The sequence below is a fragment of the Protomyctophum parallelum genome (genome assembly GCF_964188405.1).
Source record: "Protomyctophum parallelum genome assembly, chromosome: 5".
Taxonomy (NCBI): domain Eukaryota; kingdom Metazoa; phylum Chordata; class Actinopteri; order Myctophiformes; family Myctophidae; genus Protomyctophum; species Protomyctophum parallelum.
In genome coordinates, this window is record NC_139702.1 from 17,435,617 (window position 1) to 17,450,411 (window position 14,795).

At 46.1% G+C, this 14,795-nt stretch overlaps 1 protein-coding gene across 1 annotated transcript in view; it reads right to left on the reverse strand.

Moving 5' to 3' along the window:
* Positions 1-14,795, reverse strand: part of rps15a (ribosomal protein S15a) — a 619,775-nt gene that overhangs the window by 316,115 nt on the left and 288,865 nt on the right. The window lies entirely within an intron of this gene.

A 14,795-nucleotide genomic window follows, 5' to 3' on the forward strand; every position in this document is an offset into this window, starting at 1 on the left:
TCCCGAGGTCATCACCTGGGACGTATCCTCAGTGATGTATCCTATAAGGTCATCACCTAGGACGTATCCTCAGTGATGTATCCCAAGGTCATCACCTGGGACGTATCCTCAGTGATGTATCCTATAAGGTCATCACCTGGGACGTATCCTCAGTGATGTATCCCAAGGTCATCACCTAGGACGTATCCTCAGTGATGTATCCTATAAGGTCATCACCTGGGACGTATCCTCAGTGATGTATCCTGAGGTCATCACCTAGGACGTATCCTCAGTGATGTATCCTGAGGTCATCACCTGGGACGTATCCTCAGTGATGTATCCTGAGGTCATCACCTAGGACGTATCCTCAGTGATGTATCCCGAGGTCATCACCTGGGACGTATCCTCAGTGATGTATCCTATAAGGTCATCACCTAGGACGTATCCTCAGTGATGTATCCCAAGGTCATCACCTGGGACGTATCCTCAGTGATGTATCCTATAAGGTCATCACCTGGGACGTATCCTCAGTGATGTATCCTGAGGTCATCACCTAGGACGTATCCTCAGTGATGTATCCTATGAGGTCATCACCTGGGACGTATCCTCAGTGATGTATCCTGAGGTCATCACCTGGGACATATCCTCAGTGATGTATCCTATAAGGTCATCACCTGGGACGTATCCTCAGTGATGAATCCCAAGGTCATCACCTGGGACGTATCCTCAGTGATGTATCCCAAGGTCATCACCTGGGACGTATCCTCAGTGATGTATCCTAAGGTCATCACCTGGGACGTATCGTCAGTGATCTATCCCAAGGTCATCACCTGGGACGTATCCTCAGTGATGTATCCTATAAGGTCATCACCTGGGACGTATCCTCAGTGATGTATCCTGAGGTCATCACCTCGGACGTATCCTCAGTGATGTATCCTATAAGGTCATCACCTGGGACGTATCCTCAGTGATGTATCCTGAGGTCATCACCTGGGACATATCCTCAGTGATGTATCCTAAGGTCATCACCTGGGACGTATCCTCAGTGATGTATCCTAAGGTCATCACCTGGGACGTATCCTCAGTGATGTATCCTATAAGGTCATCACCTGGGACGTATCCTGAGGTCATCACCTGGGAAGTATCCTCAGTGATGTATCCTATAAGGTCATCACCTGGGACGTATCCTCAGTGATGTATCCTATAAGGTCATCACCTGGGACGTATCCTCAGTGATGTATCCTGAGGTCATCACCAGGCTGGGACGTATCCTCAGTGATGTATCCTATAAGGTCATCACCTGGGACGTATCCTCAGTGATGTATCCTATAAGGTCATCACCTGGGACGTATCCTCAGTGATGTATCCTAAGGTCATCACCTGGGACGTATCCTCAGTGATGTATCCTGAGGTCATCACCTGGGACGTATCCTCAGTGATGTATCCTGAGGTCATCACCTGGGAAGTATCCTCTGTGATGTATCCTGACTCCTGAGGTCATCACCAGGCTGGGACGTATCCTCAGTGATGTATCCTATAAGGTCATCACCTGGGACGTATCCTCAGTGATGTATCCTGACTCCTGAGGTCATCACCAGGCTGGGACGTATCCTCAGTGATGTATCCTGAGGTCATCACCTGGGACGTATCCTCAGTGATGTATCCTGAGGTCATCACCTGGGACGTATCCTCAGTGATGTATCCTAAGGTCATCACCTGGGACGTATCCTCAGTGATGTATCCCAAGGTCATCACCTGGGACGTATCCTCAGTGATGTATCCTGAGGTCATCAGCTGGGACGTATCCTCAGTGATGTATCCTGAGGTCATCACCTGGGACGTATCCTCAGTGATGTATCCTGAGGTCATCACCTGGGACGTATCCTCAGTGATGTATCCTATAAGGTCATCACCTGGGACGTATCCTCAGTGATGTATCCTATAAGGTCATCACCTGGGACGTATCCTCAGTGATGTATCCTGAGGTCATCACCAGGCTGGGACGTATCCTCAGTGATGTATCCTATAAGGTCATCACCTGGGACGTATCCTCAGTGATGTATCCTATAAGGTCATCACCTGGGACGTATCCTCAGTGATGTATCCTGAGGTCATCACCAAGCTGGGACGTATCCTCAGTGATGTATCCTGAGGTCATCACCAGGCTGGGACGTATCCTCAGTGATGTATCCCAAGGTCATCAGGGTTTCGGGTCTTCCAACATCATACCCCTCGCTCAAGTGACCCAGCCGGGGTGTTCAAGTCCCTTACGTAGCTACCCTCGATCAGTCCCATTAGGGAAAAACCAGGGACACACAATCCGCTGCTCCAGAACTACTCTGCCGGTACTGGGCGGGCCATCCGGCGCGTGGAGGGACTATAGGCACTGTGGGTTGACTCCTGTCCGGGCCCCTCCTACGTCTCACCAGGTCCTCTCCTGCTCTCACCAGGTGTGGCCAGGGCCTGTGCGTTGCACCAGATTCCAGCACCAGGACCTGTGCGTTGCACCAGATTCCAGCACCAGGACCTGTGCGTTGCACCAGATTCCAGCACCAGGACCTGTGCGTTGCACCAGATTCCAGCACCAGGACCTGTGCGTTGCACCAGATTCCAGCACCAGGACCTGTGCGTTGCACCAGATTCCAGCACCAGGACCTGTGCGTTGCACCAGATTCCAGCACCAGGACCTGTGCGTTGCACCACATTCCAGCACCAGGACCTGTGCGTTGCACCAGATTCCAGCACCAGGACCTGTGCGTTGCACCAGATTCCCAGCACCACACACTTCATTCGGGGGTGGTGGATTCCGCAGACTCCACTGGCAAGGTAGCAGGTAAATAAAATGCCTATGATGAATTTGTGGACTGGTCTATACTTCCTGGAGCCACTGACCATCAATGTGTACAGTAAGGACCTTGACAGTAACACATTGATCGGCTCTTTTCAAATGAAAGTGCTTAATGCATGTATTGTATTAATAATAGTAATCAAAATCTATAAAGTAAACTATAGTAAATATAGTTTTCACATAAATGTTGTGGCGTAAAAGTACAATATTTGGGTCTGAGATGTATAGTGTCTTTATGTGGCTCATAAACTATTTTTGGTTCTAAGTTTATTCAACGTATTGCCAGATTATGAGACGCTAAAATATCTACGTGATGTCTGTGAAGTGTGAAGCAACGTTTATCTGCCATGTGTTCTAGGAACCTACCTCAATACAGCTGCCTAGAGCGTTGCAGTCCCGCACCCTTTCATGACGACGCCAGGCCCAGGAAATAATTCCCAATGCATTGTTCCCCATAGACATTTCAAAAAGTATTTATTTAAAGACCTTTTAAGCGTCGTACGAAGCCAACTCGAGTTGTGACAAAATCATGACAACAAACACAATATTTTGGACCAAACAAATAATTACAAAGAAGAAAAACAACAAAACAAAGTGTTGTAACCTGCCGTTTTTTGCTTCTTTCTAATTCTTTGTCCGGCCCACAAAATTGTGTTTGTTGTCATTATTTGTCACAACTCTAGTTGGCTTTGTACAACGCTTTAAATAAACTTTATATTTTTTGAAAAGTCTATGAGGAAAATGAACGGGGAACTGGGCCCTGGTAGGGGGCGGAACTGTGACGCTCTATAGACAACTGAACTCTGTTTGGTTGAAGAAAGATCCCCATGTTAATAATCTGTGTTCTAACTTTAGCTATTGAAAAATAGCAGATCTACAAGCTCATATACGAGCTTGTAGATCTGCTATTTTTGAAAAATCGTGAAAATGTGGCGCAAATCTTTGAATATATAAAATGATATTCTTTCAGAGTGATCGTTTTTAACTCAAACCTTTGCCTCTTGGAGGGTCCCTGGAACAACAACATATTTTCAGATGGGGGTCGGCGGCCAATTACATATCATTTTTCGGTCCTTGACATGAAATAGCTTGAAAACCACTAAGATAGAAACGCCAGTATGCGTTTTTTAGAAAACTGTCAGGATTTAGAAGACATTTTGTAGGTCAAAATGGAATAAGGAAACCATTCCGGTATTTGCGATTTTATAGCGCTTTTCCAAGTGCTCAAAGCGCCAGCGTCCTCACTTCCCACATTCACACACCGACGGTGGCGAGCTCACACCGACCGACTCATTGGAGGCGACGTGAGGTTCAGTGTCTTTGCCCAAGGACACTTAGACATGTAGGACAGGAGGAGGAGGAGCCGGGATTCGAACCGCCGACCCAGGGATCGACATGGACGAATAGGATGCTTTTGCAAATATCTGCTCTCCTTTGAAGGGTAGCCTACAGCGCAAGCTTTATATTTATATATATATATATATATATATATTTATACATATTTTATATATTCATATTTGTGTTGGATGGCGGAATCGCCAGGCTGACATTAATAAATTGTTCCCTGTCGTATTTAGCATTTTCCCACATACAGAATACAGTGCCTTTTGTCCGTAGCAGACATAAAACATCAAAATGTAATATTATTCCGAGAATTATAGGAATGTTCTAATTGCCTCGTTGGACTTCAAAACCACAAGGTCGACATGCAGCTCAAAACGCTGCCTGAGAGTATCATGACTGGGACTCCAATCAAGCAGTTGTTTTGAGCTTTGCATAATATTTGCTTTGTCTTGCTGTCAGTCAAGGCTTTCCGCGTGAGACCCAGAGGAGGGCAGAGAATAATAACCCACCCTGGCCCCTTTCAGAGGACAGACTAAACCTAGCCTGCTACGTTATCTAGCCCATTCTGACCGGGCACCCAATTTGGTGTTGGCATCATGTAATGCTTTAGCTATTGAAAAATAGCAGATCTACAAGCTCATATCGCGCCACCGAGTGGCGCGATACGAGCTTGTAGGTCTGCTACTTTTTTGAAAAATCGAAGAACGACTGACATTTTTAGAATCTGATCTCAGGTCAGAATGGGTTAATCAGACCAGTGTGTGTCCAGTGGAAACCTTGTGTGAATCTGATCTCAGGTCAGAATGGGCTAGTTATTTGTGACCAAATTCTTTCTTTTTCTCATAATCATATTTGAAAGAAGGGAATCATATAGCTACACGTTGACATATTGGTTGTGCAGTTTGACCCACCAGTTTTGGAGAGATGGCTTATAGAGTAATGTCTTAGTTTTGGAGAGATGGCTTATAGACTAATGTTTTAGTTTTATAGATATGGCTTATAGAGTAATGTCTTAGTTTTATAGATATGGCTTATAGAGTAATGTCTTTGTTTTGGAGACATGTCTTATAGAGTAATGTCTTAGTTTTATAGATATGTCTTACAGATTAATGTCTTAGTTTTGGAGACATGGCTTATAGAGTAATGTCTTAGTTTTGGAGACATCAGACATGGCTTATAGAGTAATGTCTTAGTTTTATAGATATGTCTTACAGATTAATGTCTTAGTTTTATAGATATGGCTTATAGAGTAATGTCTTAGTTTAGGAGACATCAGACATGGCTTATAGAGTAATGTCTTAGTTTAGGAGACATCAGACATGGCTTATAGAGTAATGTCTTAGTTTAGGAGACATGAGACATGTCTTATAGAGTAATGTCTTAGTTTAGGAGACATCAGACATGTCTTATAGAGTAATGTCTTAGTTTTGGAGACATATATCTATACGGTTGATGTTCTAGAAAGGCTGTGAGGGACATTTTAATACATTGCTGACAGGTGGGGGAAAGGTGCTATCCCAGAGTGCATTGTTCTCAAACGGGGTGAACTTGAGTGTCTTGGGTACTTGCATTCAGGGGTCAGGGGTCAGGGGTGTCTTTGACTGAACAGGTTTCAAAGAAATGGCCAAACTGTATCTACTGTATGCTGTCTGGGTGATGCCTATATGGTCTCATATTCACTTGGACAGTTGTTTTCTCAGTGACCTTAAGGCTTCAACCTTGGATTACCTTTTGCTGTTCATGTTGAATTCAGTGTGGATCTACAGTGTGGATACAGTGTGGATCTACAATCTCAGTGTGGATCTACAATCTCACAACGCGTCGCGCTGCGATTTTTCAGCATGCTACCAAAGTGTAAAATATGTCATTACAACGACATCAAGGCCTGTCAATACACATTTTAGTCGACTAAATCACCTGTAGATTTAGTCGACTGAAATCGTATGACATTTAGTCGACTAAAACTAGACTAAACACTAGAACATTCCAGGTGACTAAAATGTGACTAGATAGATAGATAGATAGATAGATAGATCTTTATTTGTCATTGCAATGTGTACAACGAAATTAAAAGTGCAAACCAATCAGTGCATCATATCACAAAACATACTGTACAAGATAAAACAAAAACACATGACTTCTTGTTATTGCACAACCCCAGCAGCCCTAATGCACAAGCATGTCATTTTCAGCTGTGTACAGCTGTGTAGCTTTGTACAACAAACAAACCCTTATTGTACTTAAGATAATAAATAGTAATAGAAGGTAATAGATAATAGATAATAGAAACTAAAAAGTGTCGCAGCAACAGATCATTTTTTAGCAGCATTTAGTGCAACTACCGCTGTGGGATAGAAACTGTTACTGAATCTGTTGGTCTTGGACTTGATCACTCTGTACCGTCTGCCTGATGGCAACAGTTCAAACAGTGAGTGAGCGGGGTGGGAAGTGTCTTTTATAATGTTCAGAGTTTTTTTATGACAGCGGTCTCTGTGTAGTTCTTCCAGTGTGGGGAGAGGGCAGCCAACGATCTTCTGTGCCGTATTTATGACCCCCTGGAGCTTTTTCCTCTGCGCCACTGTACAGCTGGTGTACCACACACATATGCAGTACGTTAGTATGCTCTCTATGGAGCACCGATAGAAGGACACCAGCAGTCTCTGTGTGATGTTGTTCCCCCTGAGCACCCTCAGGAAGTAGAGTCTCTGCTGGGCCTTCTTCAGCAGCTCAGAGGTGTTCGTGCTCCAGGTCAAGCCCTCCTCCATGTGGACTCCCAGAAACCGGCAAGAGGACACCCTCTCCACACAGTCCCCATTAATGAACAGGGGTGGAATGACTGTTTTCTTCCTCCTGTAGTCTATGACCAGCTCCTGGGTCTTGGATGTGTTCAAGAGCAGGTTGTTCTCTCTGCACCAGTCCGTCAGCTGCACCACCTCATCCCTGTAGGCTGACTCATCTCCCTTGGAGATGAGCCCTACTACTGTGGTGTCATCCGCGAACTTCACCATGGTGTTGCTGCGGTGGGCGGGGGTGCATTGGTGTGTGTAGAGGGTGTAGAGCAGCGGACTCAGCACACAGCCCTGTGGGGAGCCGGTACTGAGGCTGAGGGACGTAGACATGTGCTGTCCCACTCTCACCCTCTGACTGCGACCAGACAGGAAGCTTTTAATCCACATGCAGGTGTTGTGTGGAAAACCCAGTTCCCCCAGAACATCCACCAGTCTGTGGGGGAGGATGGTGTTGAAAGCAGAGCTAAAGACTAAAACTAAGTGAAAACTATTCAAGAGACTATGACTAAAACTAAAATAGAAATTTGCTGCCAAAAACAACACTGACACACACACACACTTGCAGGCCATGTCCAATCATGCCACATAGTAGCTATAGCCTCCTAGACCAAACACTCAGCATCCACATACTGACCTGAACGTTATGGCTGTTATTCCTGCTTCCAATCACTATAATAAGTCCAAGTCCCCTTTAACCACATTCTGAACGGGGACCCATTTTGGTGTCAGCATCATGTTGTGCTTTAGCTATTGAAAAATAGCAGAACTACAAGCTCATAGCGCGCCACCGAGTGGCGCGCTACGAGCTTGTAGGTCTGCTATTTCTTGAAGAATCGAAGAACGACTGACATTTTTAGAATCTGATCTCAGGTCAGAATGGGTTAATCAGACCAGTGTGTGTCCCAGTGGAAACCTCGTATGAATCTGATCTCAGGTCAGAATGGGTTAACCACATTCTTAATTTGAGAGCATGCATGCATGCAATTCAACCGGAGCAGTGTTTACCGAATTATCCCAAATTGGTTTCAAATTCCTACTGTCAAATTCTCGCCCAAGCAAAGAACTTAGTTGTAAACAGAAACAGCAGCAAAGGGTCCCAGATAATTAACTACACCTCAAAATGCAACGGTGGAAAGTATAACTACGTAAGATACATTTTCTTTCTTAACATTTTCTTTTCTTTCTTTTGTTTTCTATGTCAGTCGTTCTCAAACATTTTCATGTCAAGGACCCCCAAAAATAATGCAATTGGCCGCCGACCCCCATCTGAAAATATGTTGTTCCCCAATCCCGTTTGGGATTACTCTCTCCCCATGCCTTCGGCCTGGTGGAGACAATAAAACATACTCTCTCCCCATGCCTTCGGCCTGGTGGAGACAATAAAACATACTCTCTCCCCATGCCTTCGGCCTGGTGGAGACAATAAAACATACTCTCTCCCCCCATGCCTTCGGCCTGGTGGAGACAATAAAACATACTCTCTCCCCCCATGCCTTCGGCCTGGTGGAGACAATAAAACATACTCTCTCCCCCCATGCCTTCGGCCTGGTGGAGACAGTAAAACATACTCTCTCCCCATGCCTTCGGCCTGGTGGAGAGAGTAAAACATACTCTCTCCCCATGCCTTCGGCCTGGTGGAGACAATAAAACATACTCTCTCCCCATGCCTTCGGCCTGGTGGAGACAGTAAAACATACTCTCTCCCCGTGCCTTCGGCCTGGTGGAGACAATAAAACATACTCTCTCCCCATGCCTTCGGCCTGGTGGAGACAATAAAACATACTCTCTCCCCATGCCTTCGGCCTGGTGGAGACAATAAAACATACTCTCTCCCCATGCCTTCGGCCTGGTGGAGACAATAAAACATACTCTCTCCCCATGCCTTCGGCCTGGTGGAGACAATAAAACATATACTCTCTCCCCATGCCTTCGACCTGGTGGAGACAATAAAACATACTCTCTCCCCATGCCTTCGGCCTGGTGGAGACAATAAAACATACTCTCTCCTGACGAAGGTACAGTGGGAGCTTGTTCCATGCCGACGGCACGTATAGCAAAAAGCTGCTTCCCCGTATTTTTTAGTTGCCATTTTTTTAGGCAAAGCGAGCAGGCCAGCAGTGGAAGACCTTAGGGGGCGGTTTGGGACATATTTAGGCAGGCAGTCATGTAGGTTGGAAGGTGCGAGACCATTGAGAGCTTTATAGACAAGTAAAATAATTTTAAAATCAATCCTAAAAACAACCGGAAGCCAGTGCAGTGATGCCAAAACTGGAGTAATATGTTCTCTCATCTTAGTTCTGTAATCTGTCAGTTGTTTTCTTAGGCAGTCCTGAAAAAAGTGCATTGCAGTAGTCAAGCCGAGAAAAAACAAAGGCGTGGATTAGCGTTTTTGCATCGTCCAAGGACAAATAGGCTCTGATTCGTGCAATATTTCTAAAACTATTTATAAAACATACTCTCTCCCCATGCCTTCGGCCTTTTGATAGAGGGTATGCACATGCTTAAAGTGAATGACACATCGAGTGGCAAGTCGAGTGGCAAAGCAACATGCAAAGTGAGTTTAACATTGTTTAACGTTGTTTAATGCAATCATATTGGACTTTTCTGTTTTGATGTATGGGCTGTCAAGGCCAGAAAGTAGTTTTTTACCATTCAGTGGGCATCCCATACCCTCTATAGAGCATCGCAGCCACCCCCCCCCCCCCCCCCTTCCCCGGAAAAGAAGGCCCCGTTCATTTTCATCAGAAAGACGGTTACGCCGCGGACAAAGTATTTATTTAAAGACGGTTACGCCGCGGACAAAGTATTTATTTAAAGACGGTTACGCCGCGGACAAAGTATTTATTTAAAGACGGTTACGCCGCGGACAAAGTATTTATTTAAAGACGGTTACGCCGCGGACACAGTATTTATTTAAAGACGGTTACGCCGCGGACACAGTATTTATTTAAAGACGGTTACGCCGCGGACAAAGCCAACGCTTGTCGTGACAAATCATGACAATAAACACAATGTTTTGGGCCGAACAAATAATAGTTTTTCTTCTTTGTAATTATTTGTTTTGGTCCAAAATATTGTGTTCGTTGTCGTGATTTGTCACGACTCGAGTTGTCTTCATACGACGCTTAAAATGTCTTTAAATAATTACTTTTTGAAATGTCTACGAGGAAAAATGCATTGGGAAGTCATGAAAGGGGCTGTCTATTACATTATTATTATTATTACATTATTATTATTATTATTATTATTATTATTATTATTATCAGGGACCCAGCACCCTGACATAGGCCTCATTCACACGTACCAAACACCAATCAAGAAAATGTTTGGTCCACCACAATGCTTTTCCAATGGGAGTCACATGGTTTGATCAAACATTTTGTGTTTGATTGCTGATTGCTGGTGGTGTTCTGCCCCCCCCCCCCCCCCCCTCCCTCTTATCAAACAAAAATGTTTGGTCAAACCATGTGACTCCCATTGGAAAAGCATCGTGGTGGCCCAAAAAAACGACCAAACATTTGCTACAGTCGTCAGTCAGTCAGCCAGCGAGCCAGCCAGTCAGTCAGTCAGTCAGTCAGTCAGTCAGCCAGTCAGTCAGTCAGTCAGTCAGTCAGTCAGCCAGTTTGTCAGTCAGTCAGTCAGTCAGTCAGTCAGTCAGTCAGTCAGCCAGTTTGTCAGTCAGTCAGTCAGTCAGTCAGTCAGTCAGTCAGTCAGTCAGTCAGTCAGTCAGTCAGTCAGTCAGTCAGCCAGCCAGCCAGCCAGCCAGCCAGCCAGTCAGTCAGCCGGGGCAGACCAAGGACCACGTCCCACTGGGAGGAGACCCCGGGGCAGACCAAGGATCACGTCCCACTGGGAGGAGACCCCGGGGCAGACCAAGGATCACGTCCCACTGGGAGGAGACCCCGGGGCAGACCAAGGACCACGTCCCACTGGGAGGAGACCCCGGGGCAGACCAAGGACCACGTCCCACTGGGAGGAGACCCCGGGTGGCAGACCAAGGATCACGTCCCACTGGGAGGAGACCCCGGGGCAGACCAAGGACCACGTCCCACTGGGAGGAGACCCCGGGGCAGACCAAGGACCACGTCCCACTGGGAGGAGACCCCGGGGCAGACCAAGGACCACGTCCCACTGGGAGGAGCCCCCGGGGCAGACCAAGGATCATGTCCCACTGGGAGGAGACCCCGGGGCAGACCAAGGACCACGTCCCACTGGGAGGAGACCCCGGGGGGCAGACCAAGGACCACGTCCCACTGGGAGGAGACCCCGGGGGGCAGAACAAGGATCACGTCCCACTGGCAGGAGACCCCCGGGGCAGACCAAGGACCACGTCCCACTGGGAGGAGACCCCGGGGCAGACCAAGGATCACGTCCCACTGGGAGGAGACCCCCGGGGCAGACCAAGGACCACGTCCCACTGGGAGGAGACCCCGGGGCAGACCAAGGACCACGTCCCACTGGGAGGAGACCCCGGGGCAGACCAAGGACCACGTCCCACTGGGAGGAGACCCCGGGGCAGACCAAGGACCACGTCCCACTGGGAGGAGACCCCGGGGCAGACCAAGGACCACGTCCCACTGGGAGGAGACCCCGGGGGGCAGACCAAGGATCACGTCCCACTGGGAGGAGACCCCGGGGGGGCAGACCAAGGATCACGTCCCACTGGGAGGAGACCCCGGGGGGGCAGACCAAGGACCACGTCCCACTGGGAGGAGACCCCTGGGTGGCAGACCAAGGATCACGTCCCACTGGGAGGAGACCCTGGGGGGGCAGACCAAGGACCACGTCCCACTGGGAGGAGACCCCGGGGGGGCAGACCAAGGACCACGTCCCACTGGGAGGAGACCCCGGGGGGGCAGACCAAGGATCACGTCCCACTGGGAGGAGACCCCGGGGGGGCAGACCAAGGACCACGTCCCACTGGGAGGAGACCCCGGGTGGCAGACCAAGGACCACGTCCCACTGGGAGGAGACCCCGGGGGGGCAGACCAAGGCACAGTTGGAGGAAACGTTGAGGGACACACTAGTTAGAGCAGACCTTTATAGCCCACCGAAACATTTCTTGTCAACACTTCCCTCTGGTAATTCCCCTTGTCACAATTGGATACACTGTAATGCAATGATTAAGAGTGAGTCATTTTTACACCCACATTCGGGGGAAAGAATATGCAGTTAAAGGCAGGATTTCATGCAAAACAAAACGTGTGGTTTACCTTTTGAAATGCCCTTGTGGCCTACTGTATGTTATGTGGGGAAAACTATCAACATAAAAGTTCCATTCGGAATAACGATGAGAAGTCTTCTGTTGCGAGACATTTTAATGCTGTGGGTCATGCAGTCCGCACTTTGAGGTTCCAGGGGAACCCCTAAAAAGAGGGGGTGATGGGGACAGAGCGTTACTGCAAAGGGAGGCCTATTGGATTCACACACTCCAGACAGAGCATCCTAAAGGTCTTAACCCATTCTGACCTGAGATCAGATTCTAAAAATGTCTATTACATCCTGACAGTTTGATTATGAACCCATTCTGACCTGAGATCAGATTCTAAAAGTGTCTTCGATTTTTCAAAAATAGCAGACCTACAAGCTTGTAGATCTGCTATTTTTCAATAGCTAAAGCACGACATGATGCTAACACCAAAATGGGTTCCCGCCCAAAGCTTTTATTGGGCTGCTTAGAGTTTAGCCTCGGTCAGAATTGGGTATTCCAAATTCCATGGTTTAGAAGTTCTACAATGAGTTCACAACTTCACATAATATGAGTGGTCTGGATTCCAATGGTGTCTCTTCTTTATATTTAATGTTTTCTATATGTATTGTCTTTATATATTTCTACTGAGTTTTTTAAAAGCATAGACTCAAGGTGTGAGTTTAGCATTGTGTGTTTTTGTTTATTCACTTCCCAGACACGTTAGAGAGGCCGGCCCCATATTTAGTATATGATAGCTCATTGTGATGTATTTATGTTTTACTATATTTACTATATCTACTTAGACTCATATGATTGTTTATCCTGTCTTGGTACCATAATTAGTCTTTGATACTGTGTCAGATGACAACAGGTGACACCTGTCTTTAATTATTGTTGATTGTATCTCACATATTTAACCCATTCTGAACGGGAACCCATTTTGGTGTTAGCATCATGTTATGCTATAGCAGATCTACAAGCTCATATAGCGCGCCACCGAGTAGCGCGCTACAAGCTTGTAGGTCTGCTATTTAAAAAAAATCGAAGAACGACTGACATTTTTTAGAATCTGATCTCAGGTCAGAATGGGTTAATCAGACCAGTGTGTGTCCAGTGGAAACCTCGTATGAATCTGATCTCAGGTCAGAATGGGATAAAAACACGTTGGTTATCCACGTCAGAGGTAAATACATAAAAACACGTTGCAAATATGCACATGCAAATATCCAAAAAACACTCTACTGGTTACATGATATCAATACTTCCTGGCACCCGATTGAAGCCAACTCCTGTATCTCTACATCCCTCCCGGCCTTACTGTGTTCACCCGACCCAATATCTCTATCTCAGTTTACAAAAAAACAGGTTGTCCTAACCTCATTAAAGATTTGGTTCCAGTTTCGGCGGCATTTCAAATTCAGTTCTGCTTCCATTTCTAGGTCCTATTACTAATAATCACAGATTCCCCCCCTCTGTTTTAGACGCTTCATTTTTACTGTGGAAACTAAAAGGAATCACTAGTTTCCAAGATCTTTATCATGACAATATATTTTCTAGCTTCGCACTTTTATCAAATAAATACAACCTTCCAAGTACACACCTGTTTCGCTACTTTCAGGTGCGACACTATATATCCACACAATTTCCCTCTTTCCCATCATATACCAACTTTTCAACCATGGGAAAAAATACTAAAACTTAACCCCAATCAGAACTCACTCATCTCTAATATTTACACTAGCATTACATCCCTCAACAGTAATACAAATACAATTAAGAACAGAGCCGCCTGGGAGAATGAAATTAACACAACCTTCTCGGACAATTGGTGGGGTAAGGCAATTGAAAGGGTTAATTCTTCCACTTCGTGTGCACGATTGAGTCTAATACAGTTTAAAGTCCTCCACAGGATCCATTACTCCAAAGCCCGACTAGCAGAGATATATCCTAATGTGAACAACAGATGTGACCGATGTAACCACGCCCCTGCTGATCTTAGTCATATGTTCTTTTTTTGCCCTAAACTATATATATTTTGGGTCTCTTTCTTTAAAATCCTATCAGATGTCCTGGCACTGGACATCCAACCATGCCCTCGCATAGCCATCTTTGGGGTCCCCAGTGACACACTAATCCTTCAATCCACCCATGCAGATGTAATCGCATTCACCTCCCTTTTGGCACGAAGGAGGATTCTGCTCATGTGGAAATCCCCTTCTTCCCCACCTATATCCACCTGGCTGGTAGACGTGATGTTTTTCCATAAAGCTTGAAAAATTCAAATTCAAAACTAGAGGCTCAATCGGGAAATTCCATGCTAGATGGCGGCCCTTCATAACATACTTCAACGGCTTGGAAACACTCCCGAGCGATCAGTTGTAATTTTATCTAACTGCCCAGCATCAATTTCAACGTCCCAAGGAGGTATGCAGTAGGCTATATTATAATGTTTGTATCTTATTTTCTGTCTGTCACGTTCCTTTTTTTTTTTTTCTTTTTTTTTTCTTTTTTCTATTTTGTTCATTCGTTGTTCTTTTTTGTTTATCTTGCTTACTTTACTATTTGTTTTCTCCTTATTGTGTTGTATTTACATTTATTTTGGTCCTTGTGTTCTGCCTCCCCTGTGACCCATGGGAGGGTGGGA